The sequence below is a fragment of the Rhinolophus sinicus genome, linkage group LG06 (assembly GCF_036562045.2).
Source record: "Rhinolophus sinicus isolate RSC01 linkage group LG06, ASM3656204v1, whole genome shotgun sequence".
Classification (NCBI taxonomy): domain Eukaryota; kingdom Metazoa; phylum Chordata; class Mammalia; order Chiroptera; family Rhinolophidae; genus Rhinolophus; species Rhinolophus sinicus.
The window spans coordinates 67,554,074-67,576,036 of NC_133756.1; the positions used below are offsets into that span (position 1 = coordinate 67,554,074).

At 42.9% G+C, this 21,963-nt stretch overlaps 1 protein-coding gene across 3 annotated transcripts in view; it reads left to right on the forward strand.

Moving 5' to 3' along the window:
* The window catches only part of NEDD9 (neural precursor cell expressed, developmentally down-regulated 9), a 176,694-nt gene that overhangs the window by 108,798 nt on the left and 45,933 nt on the right, over nucleotides 1-21,963 (forward strand). The window lies entirely within an intron of this gene.

A 21,963-nucleotide genomic window follows, 5' to 3' on the forward strand; every position in this document is an offset into this window, starting at 1 on the left:
TCCCAAATATGTCATGGGATATACTTATCAAAAAAAAAGTATTCATAGTTTATCTGCAATTCAAATGTAACTGGTCATTCTGTATTTTATCTAACAAGCTTAACCATATGCTTGTAACATATGGTTGAAGATGCTGTGATATTAACTGGTGGCTCCAAATGACAACCCACAACAAATGAATACCAGTACAAAATGATCAGATAAATGTCATTCTTTCTCAATGCTTACCCATTGGTCTATATGGCTGTCATATCATTGTATGAATCATCATTGTCTGAAAGATCAGGTCCTGTATCATTTTTATTCTTTGTATGTTGATGTTGCAATCACATATGCACTAAAAGCATACTTATATTGCTGCTTCTTGTGTTCAGGAAGCAGAAACAGACTTGGGTGATAGTTTTTATTCTGTTCCCACAGAAGATTTAGAGCTAAATTTCAAAATAGTACTATAGTTTCCCATACATAAAGGTTTACATTTAAAAAAAATGGAAAAGTAGAAACCAATGGGAATATTTTAAATAAGTTAACATGAAAATTTAGGATTTAACCCACAATCAAATGTGAGTGAGTTTGTCCCAGGGTATAGGGTTGTACAGAAAAAGGAAAAAGCATATAGTCTCCAGCAATTTTCCTGGAGATCTATGACTTTTCAAGGAGGAGGAAATAAAAGTGAAGAATGAGCCATGTACCCTGATCAAATTTTCCCTTCAGAAACACCAACTGCTACATACACTTAGTCCCTGCAACCTTGATGGAGAAGGCCGCATTCCTACAACTGGGGAGGCTTTTCTTTCATTGTATCTTCCCCTCCCTTACAATCCTGCAAGATGAGACTTTTTTGTTGTTATTAACAAAAATTAAAACTCAGTTTGATTTGACAAGCTTTTGTGAGTTAAGTGACTGCACACATGCGTGAATGTGGCAAAACCAAAATAAGACATTGCCTCGATGAGAAACTAAATGGAAACCTATAAGGACTCTAATCTATGCATTTTCTTTTGACCATAACCTGATCCTTCTCTAGAGGTTCTTGAAAGAACATGTCCTGATTTCCTTGGGACTTGCTTGTTTTGCAAGAATCTTAGATCATTCAAACAAACTTAAACATTCCTGTGTCCCTACTGTTTCCCCAGAAGATAATATTTTGTTACTAGGCGACCATCAGTAAGTATTAAAAACATCAAGCTCAAGCCCAGTTTTTCAAAAGAATGATTTCTGTGTTAAAATTGGGGGTAGAGGGGGTATATTTCTATCATTTCTATCTCTCTCTCACTTTTATTTTAGTTCTTTAAGGATATGTCAACCTTGGGGTTACAAAATGAATTTACACGCAAAACCAAGCCATATATTTGAGACACAGAGCTTGTTCTGGGAAAACAAAAGTATACCAGGCTAGGAATTTGTTTCTCTCCAATATTGTTCATTTCCAACTTTGCATATTGTGATAATAATGCTTTGCGTGTGAGGAAGGCTGTACATATCAAAAAGTGTAAGTGACATGAAACTAAGATGTCGATTTCCTAGCAGCTCCTTTCTGATCTCTATTGTGTTTCTTTGAGCATGGAAGGCGGTGCTTCCAGAAGGCCTGGGAAAAGGTCAACCACAACTTCCAGGGTCTTTAACGCCAATTTGCCGTGAATTATGTTTCAGTACGTATCTGTGATTGTGTGTGTGTGTTGGGGTTGGGGGGTAGAGTGTGACTCTGTGTATGTTGATATGTTTTACTCTCTTTAAAGAAAGGAAAGGTCCCACTCAGACCCACAGAGAATCATATCAGCACAGGTTTTGCTGAGGCATTGCAAATAAGCAGAGATAAATGATTTACCACGAGGTAGGAACACGAGAGCTGCTCGGGATATTTCAATAGGCACCTACTGTTCCTTCACTTCATCGGCACCTTCTTAGAGCCTCCAAAGCCCTTTTTTGATTTTTGTATTCATCTGTATTCTCAGCTGCCAGTGAGCCGGAAAGTTCATGACATGCTCAGGCTGGTAGAAAATGAGAATACCAGTTGTCTCTAGCGAGGCTTCCATGGCTTCTGCGAAAAACCCCAGGACAGATCTGACTGAAAATTTAGCAGAAGTAGTGCTTCAACGCCGGGATAGCAGATTAGACTCTACGTCACGGGGAGAGCAAAATACAATCTGTGATTGACCGGAATCAAATAATACAGCCTCAAACCATGGGGCAGAGTGGAAGCATGTGGTAGGGGCATTTATGTGAAATAAATGCAGGAAGAGGAGAATTTTGCCTTTCACCTCCTGACACACACATATATACATAGAAAGAAATGCATGCACATGTGTATACACACACACACACACACACACACACACACACACACACACACACACTCATGCTGAGGCATGAAACAGCACAGGGTCCACAGCAAACATGCCCTTAGAATTGATCCAAAGAAAAATTAGTCAAAGATTCTGGGGGTACCTAGAGTATGAAGGGTTATTTTTTTGTAGAAACACCCCAAAAGGACCATATTCTTCAGTGAAGCCATGCCTCTTCTCAGTTTTGCTTTGTTTCCCCCCTGTAACACCACTCCTAAATCCCTGAAGTGGATGAATGCCTGTCTCTGAGGCTTGCAACTTTCATGGGTCACTGGAAACAAACCTAGCGAGTGGGAGGGAACTGACTAGAATGGCAAAACCTGGAGTCAGAGGTGAACAGGTTCTGCTGCCTAGCAGATTCCTTCTACAGAAATCGAGCAGGCCTCAGCTTTTTCACTTCCCAAACTGGGCCCTAACGTGAGTCCCACCCACCTCAGAGGGGAGAGAGAAAACCATGATCTGAAGGTGCTTCTGGACATGACCTCTCCACAAGGAAGGTTGTTATTTTCCTCTACAATATGGATTTGAGCTCCTCACTGAACTATCTTGGACTCCCATATCCCTGTCTGACACTTAAATGTTCTGAAGTGTCCCCATCAGAGATAACCCATTAATAGAGAGCAAAAGACTGAGAAAGGTGATTTAAACAAAAGAACCACAACCATAACAACAAATACTTTTATTGGTCCCTAAAACCTTTATCTTCCCTGAAATGTTAGGATGGGGCTGACTGCATTTGTTAAGTTTCCCGTGTTGAAAGAGTTACGGTTGCGAGAATGACATAACTGCCAACCAGTTTTTATAGGGCTTTGTTTTTTTATAGGATTACATGTATTATTCCCATTGTAGGTTATGTTCCTTTAAAACCCAAAATAAACAACCACTTATCACAAAACCCATTGTCTCCTTTAAGTCTCCTTATAGCATCAAAATTCTGAGACCTTTCCATAGGTGGAAGATCAAGACACAGTGCCTAGAGAAATTAAAATATGGCGCACTGACTGGCAGTTAGAGAGAAGAGTTAAAAGGTAGTAGGACCTTTGCAGTTGTGTAGTTTTATTCCCCAATCTAGTCAGAAGTACAATTTTAATGTTGTTAACAAGGGGTTCAGCCTAGGGCCTTGTTAAATTTATTTGTAAATGAGAACTTTGAAGCATCATGGGATGTTAAACTTTAAGGGCACTTCAGAGCCCAGAGGAGTAGGGTGGGGGCTGTGCCTACCTCTGGAATCTCAGAGCTGAAGTCACAATGCTTTCCCCAACATGCTTATTCCAAGGGTACAGTTAGTGTCAAACTCAAAACTGTCGCTGATCTCAGTGAACCAGTCTCTCTCAGGACCTGGGGAGGAGGGATCCCGACGGAAGGAATGTCAGCTTTTGGAGAGGCGGGCTACCCAAGCACTCCATGGTCGCAGGAATGGCAGCAGAAACCTCTTCAGTAGATTCAGAATGTAGTTCTGGGAACTTCACAGCTACTTTCCTCAGAGTGCTAAGGACACCCAAGGATGTTTTCCTTAGCGCTTATGATGCTGAGGAAAATGAGAGATGTTGCATGCCACCTTGAGAAGGACAGTAATGGAGGGTGACATACGCGGATTCCAGCAAGGCTGCACACAGTTGTCTCATTTCCATGGTGTGGCAAGTCAAATTTAGGCTTTGGCTACAATGCATATCATGGGGCTCTAACTCTCATCCAGGGCCAACCTTTCACAAAATTCTATGACTTTACACAAGCATCCATTTGTACATCTCTTTGACGGGAAAAAGATATGTAAATCTCTTTTGATGGGACCATTCATTCAGTCGTGGTCCAGGCACTTCTGTGGGTTGGAGAAACCTGGGAATGACCTGGTCCTAACTGGAGCCTCTGGGAGCCCATTCACCATGACCCCTACACCCACCACACTGTGCATCAGGAGGGCAGACCCAGTGGCAGGAGCTTGGAGGAAGCCCATGCCAGCAGACAGAGCATAACATGGGGCGGGGAGGCGGGGGATTGGGAGCGGGAATGCAATCTATAATCATCTGGCCCGATATAACTATCTGCCATGAGCAGAGGGCTAGCCTGACAGCCAGATACAGCCTGACATGTACACATTTAGCAAGTAGTTATGGAGCATCTGCTATACATATTTACACAGTAGGTACTTGTGGCTGACACTAATAGTCTTTCTCTAATATCCTTTCTCCTCTTCTTTAGTCATGGAATGACCACCCAGAATGAAAACTAAATTTCCCATCTTCCCTTGCATCTAGTTGTGGCCATGTGACCAAGATCTGGCTAAGGGGATATAAGCAGAAAGTCCATGTGTACCTTCCAGGGAGGAGGAACTTTTTTTTTCTCCCTCTCTTCCTTCCTGCTGACTGGATACAAATGTGATGACTAGAGTGTGAGCAGTCTTGGAACTTTTGTTGAGGAGGGGAACGCATGAGATTGGAGGAACCTGGGTGTCTGCAGACTTCATGAAGCTCTCAACCAGCCCTAGACTGCTTTTCTCCAGACTTGTAATAAGTGAGAAGAAAACTAACTTCTACCTTGGTTAAGCCTATCCTTTTAGGGTTTTTCTGTCACTCACAGTCAAACCTAACCCTATAGGACCCAATAAATGACTGTTGTGTGAACTGACTGACCTATTGGGTAATTAAATTTAAATGAGGGGATGCAGTTTTAGGTGCCAGCACTTCAGCCTAAGCTGCACCCATAATGAGGCAGTAAACAAGGGAGACATGGTTCCTGCCCTCATGCGCCTGTCACCTCATAAGAAAGCTTGACTTTGCACAAGAAACAACAAGTGTGATGAACTTTATGAGAAAGGTGGTGGGCAATGGTGATGTATAACAAGGAGCTCCAACCCAGTAAGCGGAGGGGAGTTTCAGATGAACCCTGAACACTGAGCAAGAGTCAAGAGGTTGAGTGCTCTCAGCCCTGAGGGGAGCGGCAGCAAGTCCCACTTGAAGAACTGAAAGAAGACCAATAGCTGCAGTTCCGCCTTCAAGGGGAGTCACAAAGGAGGAAACCAGAGACACAGGCAGGAGCCCAGTCATGCTGGGTCTTCTAAGCTATTGACACTCTACGAGCAGCCTATAGACCAGCAGCTCCATCATCCCCGAGGAGCTTGTTGGACATGCAGACGCTCAGGCCCCACCTAGACTACAGAGCCAGAGCTGTGTTTTAACAAGAGGCCCAGGAGACTGGTGTGCATAGATTTGGAGAAGCACTATTATAGGCCACATAGGGATTTGTGTTTTGTTTTATTTTATTTTGTTGCTTTTCTTGAGAAAATTCGGATGAAGCCTTTTAAACATAAAAGTAGCATAATCAGATTTGCCTGTTTAAAAAGTCTTTCTGGCTCCAGTGAAGAGAATGCATTGGAGGCCTAAGTGAATGCAGAGACTCAGGGAAGCTGTTGGATAATGTAGGGAGCGCTGGCAGTGGCCTAAGCTGTATGGCCAGGGACAGTGAGTACAGAGGGATGTGGATACTTGGAAAGATATGTGGGAAACACAACCAAGAGGTCTAGTGATTGATTGTAAGCTGCGTAAGGGAGATGTCAGCTTGCTACGAGAGCTAGAAGTGGAGCTACTTTCGGGGAGAACTCTGGAGGATGAGTGAGTCCTGAGGGCTGGGGGCAGGGGTCATAATTTAAAGTGACCAGGAACAGCCCAGAAAGGATGTTCAGTAGCCAGGTATACATAAGGGTCTAGATCTCAGGGTTGTACTAGTCAGGGTTCTCAAGAGAAACAGAAACAATAGAATGTGTGTATATACAAGAGAAATGTTTATTTTAAGGAATTGACTCATATGTTTGTAGAGGATTGGCAAGGCCAAAATCTGATGAGGGAGGCCAGCAGTCTGGAGATTTACAAAAGAGTTGGAGTCAAGTTCAAGTTCAAAGGCAATTTGCTGATGAATCAGAAAGATTTGATGTTGCAGATGAAGTCCAAAGGAAGTCTTCAGAATTTCCTCTTGCTCAGGAAAGGTCAGACTTCTGTTCTCCTCAGGCCTTCAGCTGATTGGATAAGGCCCACCCAGAAATGGGGGTCAAGCTGCTTTACTCAAAATCTATCCATTTAAATGTAAATGTCATCCAAACACCTTCACAGAAACACCCAGAATAATGTTTAACCAAATATCTGGGCACGATGGCCCAGCCAAGTTGACATATAAAATGAACCATTACAGAGATGAAATCTGGGGGGAGGGGGAGTCACTGGTACGTTGATCTGTAACTATGGAAGCACTGTCAGTGAGTTGCATGGCCCAGGGAGAGAAAACAAAAGAGAGAAGGGCAGAGCCCTGGGGATCATCACTGTTTAATGAGCAGATAGAGGAGACAGCAGGTAGCTGGCAAGAGACTGCAAAGACACTTAGCTGAGTCCTCATACCAACCCATCCGTAAGAGCCATGTGCAAGTAACGGGGCCACCCAGCAGCAAGGTGGGGCCTCTGTCTCCCATCAAGTAAGTTGCCAGAGCAGGAGAAGGTCAGAGTAGCGCTGGCATTCCGGAGGCTTACTGCCAACCAGAGAGTTGGCCTTAAGCACCTGGATGAGACTGCTTCTGGATGAGCTGGGCCTTGGGGACGTGATAGGCCAGGGGCTCTGATGGCTGCCAGGGAAGCCACAGAGACCGGAATCCCACCTGAGAGCCTAACAGTATAGCCAAGGCCTTTCTTATCAAGGCTGGGGAAACGCTTATACCAGTCTCTGTTTTCTGGCTGTTTTCCATAGAATAATAATTTCCTCACCAGGATACTTTTGGGGTGCACTGTAGAACCACAGTGTTCAAAGGAAATACCAAGGGTATTAAAAGCCAGACAAACCTTGGTTTAAACCCTTGCTGTGCGATCCTGGGCAAGGCATTCACCTTTCTGAACATCAGATTCCTCCTCTACAGTAGGATGACTAACTCCTATCTGTTTGTTATAGAGATTACCTACATCTGGCACATGATAAGACCTCTCTCTACATGGTAAATACAAAGAGAATAATCTCTCTGTCTCTGTGATGAGAACTTATATCTCCTCTCTTTCTAAAGCCTTCACTCCCCAGTTCACTCAAACCAACACTCCCTCCAACTTTCGCTTTCCTTTTCTATATTTACCATTTTTTGATGTTATCACTCCACATTCCCTAGAGTATTAAAGGTATACATGTATCCACACAACCAAAGCAATTCTTTAAAATGCATACAAAAATTTTAATGGCCAGTCTCATGTTTGTGTCAGCTTTCGGAATTGTGCTGGAAATAAAATGCGTGAAGTCAGTTATAACTTGCTATTGCCAGACAGAAATTAGATTGATGGCTGTGGTTGCAGGGATTTGGGGATAGGAATGGGGGAGGAGGAATAGACAGTGCATGCTGATGGGCATGGAATTTTTTTAGGTGACATGATGAAAAAGTTCTGGAATTAGGTAGTGATGAAGGTGGTACAACTCTGTGAATACATTTAAAACCACTGAATAGTACACTTTAAAACAGTGAAATACATGCATGTGAATTGTATGCCAATAAAAATAAATTACTATTGTCTGGATCAAATAGCGGATCGCCCACTTCCAAGGTCAACTATTATACAAACATAGGTTTTCCAGGCAGGAATTCCCTCCCGTGCTTCAGGAATTTTTTTCGTTTTCCCATTCATTCCCAAATCCCGAGATATAAACTGTTTTCTGTTCTCCATGATGAATCGTTTCCACAAAGTGACAGCTAATACTACCAATCAACTGGGTTCAAGAAGCCGATTTTCATGATTTCCCGACCAACTTTTCTTGGGATTTCAGAACAGAAAAGCGAAAAATTCCCGAGAACGGGCGGGAATTCCCTCCTGGAAACCCTATACAAACATGAGGCACTTGCCACCAAACAAGGCATAATTAGAGACTCACAGGTGATATGCAATGGCGCCATAATACCAGTGTGAGACTAGATGAAACCGACTGTGAGCATGGCATGGATTCCGGAAAAGGACTCACCAATAGAAACTGGAGTACATTTCAAGAAGAAGGTGCGACTTGAGCTGAGGATCAGGGAGGAATGGACGAACTTGAGGAGGTAAAGTGGGAGACATTCCAAAGAAGAATCCAGGACGGAGAGCTTGCAGTGTTCTCTTTACTTTGTTGTTGTTGTCTTTTTAATTTCACATTTTATTATAGTGTTTTCAAGGGGGGATGAGAGAACTCTTGTCCAGGGCAAAGGAATTGGGTGAACAAATCATGGCTGGACAGAGGAGAGCAATATTAGACAGTTTCTTGATGATCAGGCCTTGTCTTGATGGGGGAAGATGCAGGACATTAAGTGAAGCCTTGAGCCATGTCAGACAATTACTCACCATTTGTTCTGATGCATTTGAACACCTGTATCCTACATTGTATAACCTGACGTGAAGATAGACTGTTGGAAAGAAAACATTTTGACTGGGCTGGGCTTTGCAATTTTTCACTTACAAGAGTTGTCTAAACCCTGTTTGAGGGAAATGAGGTTTCTTTGTTTTAAACAAATACAATGCTGCAAGGCAGTGGGAGAATTCCTAGGCAGCCATCTTATTTTATGTGGGTGTGAAATGAAAAACCTCTCATTTTTGTAAGTTCAGAAAACCCAGGGTGAGTGGGAACAAAATGAATACACACGCAGACTTTAAACACCACTTTGAAAATCCAGGGCAGGTTTTGTTGGCTAAACCACAGCACGTCTGGGAGGCTTCAGTGAAAAAGTTGGCACAAGTTCTTGATGTTTCCGTAAAACGTCATGGGTAGTCACCAAACTGTCATGCCAAAGAAGGTGGTCGAGCCCAAAGCCCAGAAGCCATGCAGAGGCGATTCATTCCTGGGACTTGGGGTACACCTTCCTGTGCCTCTTCAGGGGAAATGGGACATGAGTGGGTGAGCATGTCAGGGAGAATGGACAAAGTAAGAACAGCCTGGCATCTCCTCAACCTGAGGCCAACTGTGCCACTGCCTTGCTGGTGGGTACTTAGGCCCTGAGCCACCAACACAGATCGGACTTACGTCCATAGTCTGATATCCCATTTTACTGGAATATCTTGTAACTCCCTCTGGGGTGATGGAAGTCTGGGTGTATGGCATTCTTTCATCTTTTGGTATTAACATTATTACTTTGTTAGCAGTGTAGCATGGTGTGGCGGCTATTTAAACCCCCACCCCCAAAAGAACTTGTCAGCCCTGAAAAGAAGTGCTTTGGCATGAAGTGAAAGTTTTTAAACATCCATTTTCCAGATGAACCTCTCTGTTAAATGTATATGTATATATATATATATATATATATGAAATGTATACATATATACACAAAAAACTAATCCATGTGGAATGCTTCTAAGTGAATACGATCGTTTACTAGACTTCTTATTCCATTTTATGGCATTTTATAATAAAATATCAGGAAGCTCATAAAGAGGACTTTTTTAAGGTCCATAATCTTTCTAACCATAACAAAAGGGCGGTAAATATATCATACAAAAGTGCAATGGAAAAAATGTGCTAAAGTATTTCCATAAATCAAATGTAGCACTTTGGCAATGACTCTAAAGCATTAAATTTAGTAAATTAGAACCAGATGATTTTAAAATAGAAACTTACATAACTTTACGGTGTGATTTTTTTTTTTTTTTCTACCCAAGTTTATCTTCATGAAGCCCCCTTGGCTGGCACCTTTATAGGTATTTAAGAAGTGAGGGCAGCATCTGGGTATCATTCATCTTTGTAACTCCCATGGTGCCTAGCATTCTATTGGGCAATTAGTAAGGATTGGCAGACAGATGAATGAAATCTCAGCAGCAATTAACAAGTACAAGTTAATTGGCAAGGAAATGTAATATAAATATTTATACGGATCTACAGGTAGACAAAACACTGCTACCCCACATTAATAGACAAAACACTGCTACCCCACATTAATAGTAAAAATATGTCTTGCTTTTCCTTTCATTGTTAAATATGTGCATTTAAATCAATGCATTTAAAACAAAAGGGTGTATGTGCTTCGCACTTGAGTCACCGTGCTCCCAACTACCACCACCCTAGAATTTTCCTAGTGTGTAAGTCTCCGTTCTATTTCTGCTGTCACAGGAGCCACAGAAAATGCCCCTTTCTGTCATTTCTCCCTCTCCGCTCATACACAATTTTACAATGTCGCTGGTACCTTAAGGACAACCAGGAAGTTCAGTCCAATATGTCAACTGAAAAGATCCTACATGTGGTGCTACAGGGGATATAAATTAATAAAGCATGGTCTTTGCCCCTTAGGAGAATACTTCCTGGCAGAGGGTTAGTCAGGACACTGTAGTTGCAAGTGAAAGAAGCTCAACTCCAACTAGGTTAGTCAAAAAAGCAAGTTTATTGCTTTATGAATTGGGTTGTCTAAGAGTAGACTTCAGGCATTGCTGGATCCATAGGCACAGACAACAAGATTAGATTTCTCTGCATTCCTCCACTCCAAATAGGTTTGCTTCTTTTTGCATGTAGACTCATTCTTTCTTGCTATAGACATGCTCTACAATGAGGAAAAGATGTTCATTGTCAAGCTTATATGTATAGTTTATGATCCAAAGAAAAAAGTTCCTCTGTCTCCCAAGCTTCATTTAAAAAATCTCAGATTGACTCTCTCTGAGTCACATGCCAATTTCTTGGTTCAATCACTGTTCACAAGGGAATACATTCTTGTCCTATTTGGTATGACAGACGAGGCCTGACTGGTGGTTGGGGATCTCCATTAGTAGATGAATGGAAAGGAGGATATTTGTGCCATAAATATTGAGGGTATAGGATTGACATGGCTGATTAGATATGGGAAGTAGGAGAAAAAGACAAACAAAACAATCTTAACTTTTGAATCTAGGTATCTGGGACAATGATAGCATCATCTATAGAAATAGAATAGTTAGAAACAGATACTTTTTCATTGAGAAGTTTATATCTGTGTTATCTAGGGTTCTCCAGTGAAACAGAAAAATAGGCCAATAGGGCGTGTGTGTGTGTGTGTGTGTGTGTGTGTGTGTGTGTGTGTTTGTGTGTGTGTATGTGTGTTTGTGAGAGAGAGAGAGAGAGAGAGAGAGAGAGAGAGAGAGAGAGATTTTAAGGAATTGGCTCACATGACCGTGGAAGCCAAAAAGTCCAAAATCTGCAGGGCAGGCCGGTAGGCTAGAAACCTAGGGAAGACGTGATGTTGAAGCTTGAGTCCAAAGACCACGTGGAACAGAATGCCTTCTTCCTAGGTGGACATCAGTCATTTTTCTCTTAAAGCCTTCAACTGATTAGATGAGGCTCACCCACATGATGGAGGGTATCTGCTCTACTCAAAGTTTACTGATTTAAATGTTCTCAGACAAAAAAATATATTCACAGTAACATCTATACTAGTAGTTGACCAAATATTTGGGTATTGTGGCTTAGCTGAGTTGACCTATAAAATAAACCATCACAATATGTGAATAAGGAGTTTATGAATAGCCTCTAGAATATTTCGGTGCAGTAGAAACTGAGAGTTTGAAAATCAAAACACAGGTCAGGAAATGTGTTGGCCATCCATATAGAAATGAGCATAGGGGCGGCCGGTTGGCTCAGTGGTTGGAGCGCAGTATTCATAACACCCAGGTCGCTGGTTCAATTCCCACATGGGCCAGTGAGAAACAATGGCTTGAGCTTGGAGCTGAGCCACTGGTGAGTGGGCGGCCGGTTAGCTCAGTAGTTAGAGCGCAGTGCTCATAATGCCAAGGTCACTGGTTTGATGCCCACATGGGCCAGTGAGCTGCGCCCTCTACAACTACATTGAAGACAACGACTTGACATGGAGCTGATGGGTCCTGGAAAAACACACTCCTCCCCAATTTGAAAAGGAAAGAAAAGAAGGAAGGAAGGAAATAAGGAAGGAAGGAAATAAGGAAGGAAGGAAGGAAGGAAGGAAGGAAGGAAGGAAGGAAGGAAGGAAGAGAAAAAGAAAGAAAGGAGCGTAGAAGTCATTAGAGAGAATAAGATAGATAAAGGAGAAAATACAGAAGGAAAGGGCTGCAGACGGAACGTTGGGGAAAGCCTGCCTGAAAAGAAGACTGAGAAATATTGGTGAGAGAAGTAGAAGAGGAGAAGACCTGGCTGCTGTGGGAGCCGAAGGAGGAGCCCAATTCAAGACAGGTGATGGTGGAGAATGTCAGGAGCCAGGGGGCGTGAAGGATGGAGGAGAACCCCCACTGCTTCTGCACTGGAGGGCGAGGGTCTGAAGTCGTGCTCCCCAAAAAGGGATCTACAGCCCTGCACCAGGCCACACCCTGCTCTAGCCACCATGAGAGCAAAACGGAGAGTGACAGCAATTAGGCAAGGCTCGTTTTCTATAAGTTGAACTCAATAATAATAACACACAAGGGTTGTATTTCTCATTTTGTATTCCATTTTCTAATTAATTTTAAGTACAGGTATCCCGTGCTTTTTGAAAATTTGTATGCTGCCACTTTGCAGCATGCAATGCACCTGCTTTAGCGCCTGTTTTCCCTAACCGAAAGGAATCTGAAGAGCTTTTTGCTTTTACACATAAAGAGAAAAAGCGAAAATAGCGTTCAGCGTGTGTTTTGCCGGAGCTGTTGCAGAGGCAGTGTGCACCGTGGTCAGGGAGAGTGGCATCGCCCTGCTCCTTCCCTGGGGAACACACTCGGAGCTTTGAATTGTGTCTGCAGGCATCTGGGCTTTATCTCCATTTATTTTGTGCATCCATTAGAAAGACGTGTCCTAAGGTAATTGCTTCTTCACTTTATGCCATTTCAGTTACCAAAGGTTTCACAGGAATACTCTGCTGTTGGATAGTGGGGAAAATCTGTGTTTTACAATACTGTTGCTTCGTGATACATGAGGGAGGGAAAACACTGGTACTTCACAGTGGAGAACTTGAGAATGGCTGGCTTGCATGGTGGTCCATGGAGTGGATGGCAGTGGCAGAGCCGAGATCTGAGTGGGAGGCCAGGATTCTGTTCACCCTCTGGTTGTGTCAAGTGAAGAGAGAGGGCTTGGTTTCATGTTGAGGGAAGGAGAGGTGGCAAAGGAAAGGTCGGAAAGGACTACAGAGTACATTGGTGGGCCATGCTCACTCAGCCGCAGTTAGAAAGTATAAAATCTAGAGTTCTTTCATAATTCATTTGGCAGAAAAGCCTGACCTGACGTGGCCCAAGGTGATACACCTTCTTCATTTACCTGCCTTGGTACAACTATTGGTATATCCAACTGCCCAAATATGAGTGAGTTCACGTAAAAGATGCTGGCCTGGGTCCCACTGGGAGTTTTGTAGTATGTGATTTGGATGCTAAATCTGTTTCTAAAATCTGAAATATTCTGAATTCCACAACTCGTCTGGCCTCCAGGTTTTTGAACAAGGAACTGTGGATCTGTATCTAGGATAAGGCAGACATGAACATACTTGTAGAGAACAGGATGTGAAAGATTAGGGGTGCAAATGAGAGAAGGGAGAGTTGGGGAGCTGAGCCCCAGAGTGGGCCTGGGAGGGGAGAATAAAAGGCAAAGAGCTGTCTGGGTGAGAAGGAAAGTTTTTTTTCCCTCCCTGGTGCCCAGAAATGCACAGGAGATGGCTTTTGGGGATATAAAGCAATTTTGAGATGGCAAAATGGAACACTGGGGAACGTGTGGCCCCTATCTTCTAAGAGCAGGAAGGGCACAAGCCTTGCTTCTTCTCCCAACTCCCCAACCCTTCCAAAGACCAGAAGCCCCCAAGGGCTGGTTAGAACATGAGTCATGAGAACTGCAAGCAATGAGTTTCAAGAAAACCCTTGCAACACCTCCTTGTCTACACCCTCTAGTCTGAAATCATGGGGTGTCAGGACTTAAGCAAATTAAAGGAACTTCTACTTAACATCTATAAACCTCAGTGGTGTGAGCGAGTGCGTCTTAAAGTCTGGTGCATGCTCATTAGCAGGGCTCCCCTTTGGTTTTTCTTATAAAGAAGGGAGCCGCTCTTTATTTCTCAATTTCAGTGGGAAGAAAGGAATGCGCTGTCCACACTCCCCACGGCCAGTGAAGGGTGGACGCTGGTGTCTCCACCAGCACCAGGCTCCGGCCCACGCTGAAGAGGCATTCCTCTAGCAGACAAAATAAGATCGCTGATAGCTGGAGCACTTTGTTTGCTTTCTAAAATGAATCAAACTCTTCAAAAGTGGAGTTTTACAGGGCCGGGTGTGTTGTGTCCCCATACCACATTCCTCTCATCCTGACACCCCCACCCCCACCCCCCACCCCACCCCAGGCTCTGCATTACTCAGATTCCTTTCACTCGCTCCTCAGCGCCAGCTGGCGGCTGCCTGGGCTGGCCAGACTGGCCACATGCCCTGGGACAGGGCCTGCTGGACAGTCACTGGCCTCAGCTGATGAGAGCAGTAAGGGACAAGAGGCAGGCTTTCTTGGAGAATTGGGTCAGATAGGCTTGTTTAGGGCCCCAGGAGGGAAAATCTATCTACAAACCCCAAAGAAATGGTTTACCCAGTGCCTCCAGGAAAGTGGTATTTTGGTGTTTAAAACATCCACCCCTATGTTACCCCATCCTTTCCCACCCCACCTCCACCCTAGAGTTATACAGGATACTGGATGTGGAGGGTGACTTTTAGTGGCCAGTGTATCTGGAGAATGGTAAAGCTCAGTAGTAGGTTGGAAACAGAACATCCAGCCCCATCCAGCCCCATCCAGCCCCATCCAGCCCCATCCACGAACGTAGCGCACACAGTCCATAAGCGTCTCAGCTTACTCCACATGGATGGTACCAAGTGGAGAGTAGGAAGGGGTAGGGGAGGCTGTAAAGTTCTACAGCAGATTAGGTCATGTTATTATGTCACAGCATTTATACAGTGATAATGTGTATGCAAGGAGGGGTCAGGAAGACGTTTCAAATTCAAGAATATATAAAAGAACAAAAGTTAGCAAGAAGGAAGCATGCTGCCTCTGTCCTTTCTCATTTAATACATATTATGTAGCACTATTTCTGTGTAGGGCAGTGTCTTCAGAAAGAGTACAAGGCCATTCTCCATCTCGTCATGGAATTCCTGTTTATTTGGTCTTGGCAGATCACCTTGACCTTTGCAAAAATCCACAGTCTAAAGTTTCTACCAGCAGAAGAGATTTCTATGGCGTTTCATATAACAAATTGTTTATTTGGACAAACTAAAGCACGCAATAACAGAACACCTCATGGCTAGAGAAAATAGGAGAGAACCTTTGCCAGGCAGTCTGCATAAGTTTACTATTAAACTCCTTTTGTTCCACTAAACTTCATTCCTTGGCCCAGCTGGATACATATAAATAGTAGAAATTTAAACCTTTGCACATTTCTGAAGATAAATAAACCCAAGCCTTTATTATGTGTTTCTAATTTTTCATATAATTTCACCCATAAATGAACTCCCCCAAATCCTTCATATAAAGAAAATGCTAAAGTGGAGCCTCAAAATTGCTTGTCATATTTCACCAGAGTTGAGTGAATTTAGTTAACATATAATTTATTCTGTTATGTTGTTTAGTTCTTTGGGGGAAAAATGTAGTAATTAAGTATTCCAAAGTTACAATAACACTATTATATATACATAACATCAAAAACTTCACATTTACACAGTTTTTCAAAAATCACATCAAGGTATTGCCCACAATCACTCCATTTACAGGAAGCTGTTAGGATCTTAGTAGCATGTTCGTGACACGGTATTACGTGCATTCTTTCATGGTTAATCAAGGACTGAGGGGACACTCAATTTTAGTACTTCACGCTTGGGGAGATTAAAAGCCACCTCAAAGAGTGTGAGATGGAAGCAGAAGGCAATGGGAAAAGGAATTGGGGAAGGAGCGTGGTGGGTTTTTAAAAGGACAGTAACAGTGACACACTTATAAAGTTGGCTGAGTGAAAAGGGACTGTGCGACCTTGTAAATTCTTCACAGTGTGAAAATCCACCATGTCATGCAGGAAACAAAAATCTAGAGGAATCATTTCTAATCTCTGCTGTTTAGAGCCATACCCCACCCCACCCCAGGTGGCTCATCATTGAGTGAAAATAAGAAATCCGTCAGGAAGGAACCAAATTAGATGTAATTCAAGAATCATGAGTCGACAAGCCGTTTTAGTAGACACCACCCTCCATCTGGAGCAACAAATATTTTTAAAACAAGGCCTTTAACCACTCTTTCAGAAAATAGAGTTTATTCATAGGACACTGTTACACTATTGTTAAAAGTGGGGACGGGAGCGTTGGGATTGGGTGGCCTTCATGAGGTCTGTTGTCCCAAAACATTAGTGGAGGGAAAATGAATGAAAGCTTCATTCCACAGCACGTGAAGAAGCAAGCATTAGAGGTTGCTCTTGGAGTTCGTCTCTAATAATAGATTTTCATTCGTTCCAAGATCTTGACCAGCTCAACAGATAAAAGAGGGCTGATTATTGCCTAGAGTGAGAGGTGTTCTTTCCCCTGCCTGCTGAAAGTGGCATGTTTTCCACGTTGACATCAGTGAAGTTTGGGTGCATGGACAAGACATAGGGCTTTGAGAAGACAGAAGATGAGATTCAGTTACCCACGTAGGTGCAGAGGGGGATACAACTGAAGAAAAGACAGGACCCCCTTCTGCAAGTTACTTAAGATCTCATTGTGGAGAAGAAGCTCTCACAGATGAAACAGTGCAAGGTAATAACGAGGCACTAAATGATACGCTACACACATAAAACTGTATACAGACTCAGGATCTTTTCTAACGTGTAGATTCCAAGGCCTCACACCAGGCCTACTGAATCCAACTTAAAGAGGAAAAGTCCCAGCATTCACAGTTGTTATTTTAAGGGAGGTCAGATTTGGGAAGCATTATGACCATAGGTGATGAGAGACACAGAGGGTGGGAGGAATATCAACAGAGAGATTTTCTAGGAAAGGTTTAAGAAGGAGATGGAGTTTAAACTGGGGGAAAGGTGGGCTATAAGTAAGAATGAGGAAAGGAGGGCAGGCAAGAGGGACTACATATAGACTTGAAAGTACAAGTGAGCAAGAGGTGTGTGTGTGTATGTGTGTGTGTGTATTTGTATGCTCTAATCGCAACTTGGGAACAATATCTGTTCCTCAGTTTGGCTTAGTCCCACTAGGGTGGAGACCTTACCTTATTGAACTGACAAATGGCCACTCAGACAACGAAGGTACCCACAGGAAACCTTGGGCAGTATAATACAGCACAGACTCAGGAGCCAGAAAGCTTGCATTCACATAGCAGGCCTGCCATTCACCGGCTGTAACTTTGTGCCAATTGTAGAACCTCTCCGAGTCTCCCTTTTTCTTACATGTAAAACTAGAATATTACAACGTACCTCATAGGATTGTTATAGTAAATGGATATTGAATGAAATAATGGTTGTGAATATCTAGCACAGGACCTGGCAGCAGTGGGTTTCAATGAAGGCTGAATGAGCCAGGGGCCAATTGGGTTGAAGAAGAAAACTCTCAATGGCTCATCCCTTTTGGGGAGCTTTCTGGACACTTGTAGAATTGAAAAGTTGCTGCCACAGATTATTTTTTGAAATAACTTTGGTACGTGTCGACTTTTTAAAAAAACTGGTATCAAATTAGAAATGGTAAGACATGGCGCTAGAATGGGTATTTCTAGATTGTTTCTCTGTGGATGTGGAAGGATCTATACTTTAGTCTGAATTCAGGGATGGATAGGTCTTACACTATTCTAGAGTGTGCGTTGGCAAACTTTTTCTGTGAAGGGCCAGATAATACATTTTTTCAGCTTTGCAGTCTTTATTGCCTGTGATGCAACCCACACAAATCTACCATTGCAGCTCAAAAGACAATGTGTAAACAAATGGGTACATGTGTTCCAATAAAACTTTATTTACAGACACTGAAATTTGAATTTCACATAATTTTCACATCTCATGAAATATTATTCATCTTTTGATTTTTGCCCCCAACCATTTCAAAATGTAAAAGCTATTCTTAGCCCATAAGGCATATTTTTAAAAGGTGCCCACAAGCCATAGTTTTCAGACTGACCCCTTCCAAGAACCACAGCTGGCAACAGGGCTCAAGTTGGTTCTGAAAAGGTGCATCTTAGCTCCACTTCTAGTAAATGTAACCTGCACTCCTGCCCTCACACACAAGATTTCCCCATTCCCTTCATGGGCACCAGGCAGAACCTCCAGATATCGTTCTTTGAAGTCGCATTTATCATCTTATTCATTTAAGCACCTATAAGCATTTAAGCATTTAAGCATCAACAAGCATTTAAGCACCTATAAGGTATAAGCCTGCAGGGGACACAATGGTGACAAGATAGCACCGCATCCTCCTGGAGCTCACCTTGAAGCTGGGGAAACAGACATCCACAAATCATGACGATACCATGTAGAAGAGCCTGATAATAAGGCCGTATTCCAGGCACAATGCCGGCATAGGAAAGTGAAGGAGGAATTAGTTCTGAAAGGGCGAGGTGGGCAGGGTGGGCGTTGTTGACAAGAAAGCACAAAAGTCAGTATTGGGGCTTGGTTGATAGCAGGGGAGTGAAGGGAGGACATCCTCAGCAGAGGGACCCATCTGTGCAAAGTCAGGACGGCATAAGCATGCCTTGGATTTGGTGAGTCACCCCACACCCCGTGTAGCTAGAATGTGGGGTGAGAGGATGGTGGGCGATGAGGCCAGAAAGGGAGGGTGGGCTCAGATTACAGTCCATGCCAAAGTGTGCAGATTTTGTTTTAAAGGTATTGAAGTGTCCCTAGAGGTTTTTAAACATAGTAGTGATGTAATCAGCTCTGTACTCTAGAAATTAAACAGCTAGTGTGATGTGGGAGCAGGGAGAGATGTCAGGCAGGGAAACTACAAAGAAAGACAAGATACAGAAAACTGACCTAAAGCACTGATTGTGTTCCTGACCCAAACGGGGGTGGGTGGGGAGCCCTGTGCAGGGTGCCCACCCTCAGAGCAGCAGCTCTGTCCTCTGTAGGACGGCCTCAACTAGATGACTCCCGAGGTCGCTTTCTGTCCTCACTTGCTCTGACTTTGCCCTTCATTCTTAGACAGCAGCCACATGGGTTCTTCTCCAGTTGCGGACGGAACAATGAATGTCTTCCTTTGAACATCCTCTTGATTTTTTGCTGTCATCATGCTAGTACCCAGTGGCAGCTGGAAAGCCATTCGGATGGCATTTGATGCCATTTCCCTTGCTCCTGCCTGCATGAGAGAGCATCTGGAAAGACAGAGCCCTTGGCAGACAAGCAGGCAGGTGGCAAGGCCATCAGTAGGAAAGAACGCTGCTGGGCAGAGGATAGGGTGGGAGCCCATATTAGCCCATGGCAGTACCAAGGTGATTCCATAAATCAATCAGCAGCATTTATATAGCCCAGTTAAAACAGTATTTTTACACTCCTATTCGCAGGTATAGATAGGGAGACAGCTGTTTATGCATTGTGAGAATTTGTATTTCTCCAAAGGTTGTTGAAGGAAAAATTCTAGATGACACCAATAAAATAATAACTACCTGAATTCAATAAACTGCATTAAGACCCAGAGCTCAATAGCCTGATGCCCTTGAGTGATTAAACAAAAGGTGAAAACATAGAGAAATAGATCACATCATTCCATGTTCAAAACGCACTAGTGACTTCCTGTCTCACTCAAGAGAAAATCCAAACTGCTACCACCTACCTCTCTGTACTAGCCCTCTGCATCCCTCCCCTGGGTGCCCGCTGTGGGGCACCTGGACTTCTTGCTGTTCTTAAACTCACCAAGCTCATTCCTCCTCAAGCCCTATCCATCAGTCACTTCCTCTGTCTAGAATATTCTCTCCCCCACTCTTTGAGTGGATCCCTCACGTTATTCGGATTTCTGCTTCAATATTATCTCCTTAGAGGGGCTTACCTGACCAGTTGCTCTCAAATAAGACAATCCGGGTCTCTTCCTCCAGTAATTTTCCCTGCTTAACTTTTCTTCATGGCATTCATTACTCCAGGATTGTACTATACACTCATTGAATTATCGTCCTCCACTCCCACTAGACTGAAAGCTCCATGAGGGTAAGAACTTGTCTGGGCTGCTGTTGTCTCCCTACCTAGAAGAGTACCTGGCACATGGTAGGTGCTCAATTGATATTTGTTAAATTAGAAAGGATGAAATATAGATGAGGGGATTTCTTCCCCTTTACCTGAATTCCTACCACAATTATCAATAACAATCTAATGGTGATGATAGTTCTAATTAATTAAATAATTAAATATTACTAGTATTTATATATTTAGTAATAGTGTTATATAATAAATAATAAAATAATATGTCATAAATTTAATATTAAAATAATAATTAATGATAAGCAACTATTTATTAAGGTATTTCTATGTGCCAAGTATTATTAACGTCTATTCACATTATCTCATTTACTCCTCATTCTAACCCTAGCAGGTAGATGTTAGTTTTGGTGGGGTTTTTTTGTTTTGTTTTTTTCTATTTTACACTTCAGGACACCAAAATTAGGAAGTTAAGATATTTGTTGAGATTCTAACACAGGTTTACCTGACTCCAAAACCCTTGTGCTTTTCTTTATATAATTTTATATAACTAACAATGACCCAAACCACCTTGAAATGAACTTTAGGTAGATTTTAAGTGCCTTACAGAACAGAAACAGGAAAGCGGAAGGGCCACTTGGTGTGAATTAAGCTTTCTAAGTAGAGAATGAAATGACAAAAAGCCCTAACACATGCTTTGGGAAACTGAAAGCATTAAAATGGGGTGAGATAGTGTTCACTATTCAATAGTACTCATCAAACAAAACAGAAGGAGGATTCAGCTTTACTGCTTAGGAAGCCAAAGGAATGTTATCTCGATCTCCTAGAGGCCACAACACTCATCTTACAGATGGAAAGGCCTTTGACTAATCCAGGCAGACACCAAAACCAATTTCCTGCAAACTAACGACTGTTAGGAAGAGCCTTGCAGTGCAATATGCTATATGCTTAATTTGTGTTCAAAAAGACCTTGCAGAATCACTTAGGCTCATTTTTACTCTAAGGCTAAATGAGGAAAAGCAAGGCCTAGTGGATGCCAGAACCGGTGTGTCAACCTCATTATGACCGCCTGAGGGTCATGTCCAGGGAATGGGTGCCATAGTAAACTGTGAGCTGAACTGTGAGCTCTGGATCTGGAAACCACTTTTGTAGGGGAGCTGTTCTCTTGTTCTTTTTGCTAAAATCATAAAAGTAGTTTTAATCCACTGAGAATGGGGACGGGGTCAAATCAACCTGATTCTGGTCCAACTTGGTCAGGAAAAAAATAAGGGCTGAGTTTTCCATCCAAGTCGTTCAGTCTAGCTGAAGTCCGTCCTACTCAGGGACAGCTATTGTCTGTACTCACCAAGTCTGAATCCTGAGGCCCAGTGAAAAAGGAATTTTCCCCTCACCTATCTATGCTTCAGAAAAGTTTCTGGAGCTGACCATTTCTGTCCTCTCCTGGGTGATCTCTTTCTCTACAGAAATCATGAAGCTGAACCGAATGTTCTGTGCTTCACTGAAGAGAGACTGGACTTTTTAACCAGGCTTATCAAACAGTAGGCATTTTTTGTTGTTGTTGTTCCCTGGATAATAAGTGTTGATGGGTTAATA